Here is a 2,310-nt window from a genome sequence, read left to right on the forward strand (position 1 = left end):
TGTCCCGCTATCTCCTTATATGGACTTCACTTATTGCTAGATGATATGATTATTGAAGTATAGCCACCTGTACTCGAGGTGCAAGGTTGAGATTCCTCCTGCTAATTTGTTACTTGAAATAGACCCTAATAATTACTCCACCACTAGGTGACCACTGTCCGAACGGTAAATTACATAAGTTTTATTGTCAAGGAACTGGGTATAGTCTCTAATTAATTGACTAGCCGAAGCTGTACACCCACTGATAAGATTCTCGGGGCCTAGACTACACCAACCTAAGTGTATATATGCAAGTAGTTATCCACACCTCTATGAACTACCAATATGTGTTTTATTGATATACTATTGAACATTAAACGAACTATTGTTTAAGCTAACTTATTCCAACCAATCCCATATGAAAATCCAGATGTGTTACACTAAAACCCTATTTTGTTACGTAAGCCCAAGCTGGATGATAGGCCAAACCTGATTTATTACCACGATGAGTACAACACACCCACCGTCAGTGCTGTGGCGTTGGATTTCACTCGTTTTCTACTCAAAAAGGGCCTTCATTTGTCGCGCTTAACAAACTTCAACGGCAAACCCGAGTGCTATTACACTTGGAGGGCTAGTTTCTTCAACATAATGGTAGATCTGGGAGTAATCCCTCAAGAGGAACTCGACCTTCTAGTAAAATGGACAGGCCCAGAATCCCAACGACAAGTGTTCAGTATTAAGGCTGCTAATGCTACTGATCCAGAAAGAGGCTTTGTACGATCTTGGGAGTGTTTAAATGAACGATATGGGGCCCAGAGCTCATACTGAAAACGTTACAGCAACGGCTAGAGGCATTCCCCAAAATAACACTAAAGGACCCCAAAAAACTTTATCAGCTCAGCGACATCATTGTAACGGGATGAGCATATTGTCCACTCTGATGACGGTAAAGCAACACAACACAGAGTATTTACATTATTTACAATATTTAATTACACTATACACTATTAACAATGGTTGCACTTCATACACACTCTCTCTCGTACATTCAACAAGGTCATAGATTAAAGGCATAAGATATATACAAAGTAACAGTCACACTCTATAAATGGGCAGTATTCCATTATTTCCCAAATGTTCCTGCTACAGTGACACCGTATACTGATGGGCTGATATCCACCATGGAGTAAGTGTCAGTACACATGTGATGTGGTCACCGTCACATAAAGACTGCCGGAACACAACAACCAGAAAAGTTCCAGAGCTATACATTAGCCAAATGCTGAACACAAGGTGGACAGTCTATCCTCATCATAAGTGCTGGCTGTGTCCCTCAACAGGCAACCCAGTACCCCAGACCACTTAGTAAGACATGCGTGCACCTCTGGCAGTTATCCCTCTCTACTGGGTTAAACTACAATAGATATAATTATAACCCTACATCGTTATTAAATCATCCCCAACAATTTACAGCAATAATATGGACATATATGAATATATATAATATGGTATAATACATATTTACAGCTAAATCAACTTCAATGTAAAGTTCACTAAAGTATGCCACACGACGCCTTAATATCTGTCATGCTGGCATGCACCCGTGCATACACGTGAGTGATATAACTGTATATAGCCAAATACAACCCTTTATTATATATTATATCTATATTTACAACTACATATATGATAATAAATAATTATAATACAACCAATGTAACCTACAGGTCATGTAATGCCCTATACACCCTAAACAATACAACACGTGCACCTGTACACACCTGTGCCACGTATCGGGTGGATATCTATAAATAGACAATAATATGAAACCTCGCTGTTTATCTACACAGCAGTTGAACAACATATATAAACATATCCACATATGGGTTTGTGTGGTCGGTACTCACCGCAAGCTGCAGTTTGCGTATATTGGTCCCATAAAGGTAATATATGCCCCGGTGAGATACCGCTACCCTCACATGCTGTTTACACCGGTAGTGTCCATTGTCTCTCTCCTCTAGTATACCATGTCGCACATCCCGTGCGCGTACAACAGTCTATGCGCGCGAAATACAAATAGGGTAGTACAAAGCTATGTAACAATAACATGCAGGTGCATTTGCCATGTTTCATAGAGTGTGAACCATTACCTTATTGTAAGGAGGAGATTCCTACACCTCAGGTTGCAAGAAATTACCATCATTTGTTGGACATAGCTGATCACATACCTCCACTACAACCAGACACAGACATCAACCTTCTCGTCGGTAGAGATGTTATCGAAACACACTATGTGTTGGATCAACGCATAGGCACCCCTTATGCTCA

Source organism: Ylistrum balloti, unplaced genomic scaffold (genome assembly GCF_031769215.1).
Source record: "Ylistrum balloti isolate Yb309-2 unplaced genomic scaffold, AGI_CSIRO_Ybal_v1 Utg370990, whole genome shotgun sequence".
Classification (NCBI taxonomy): Eukaryota; Metazoa; Mollusca; class Bivalvia; order Pectinida; family Pectinidae; genus Ylistrum; species Ylistrum balloti.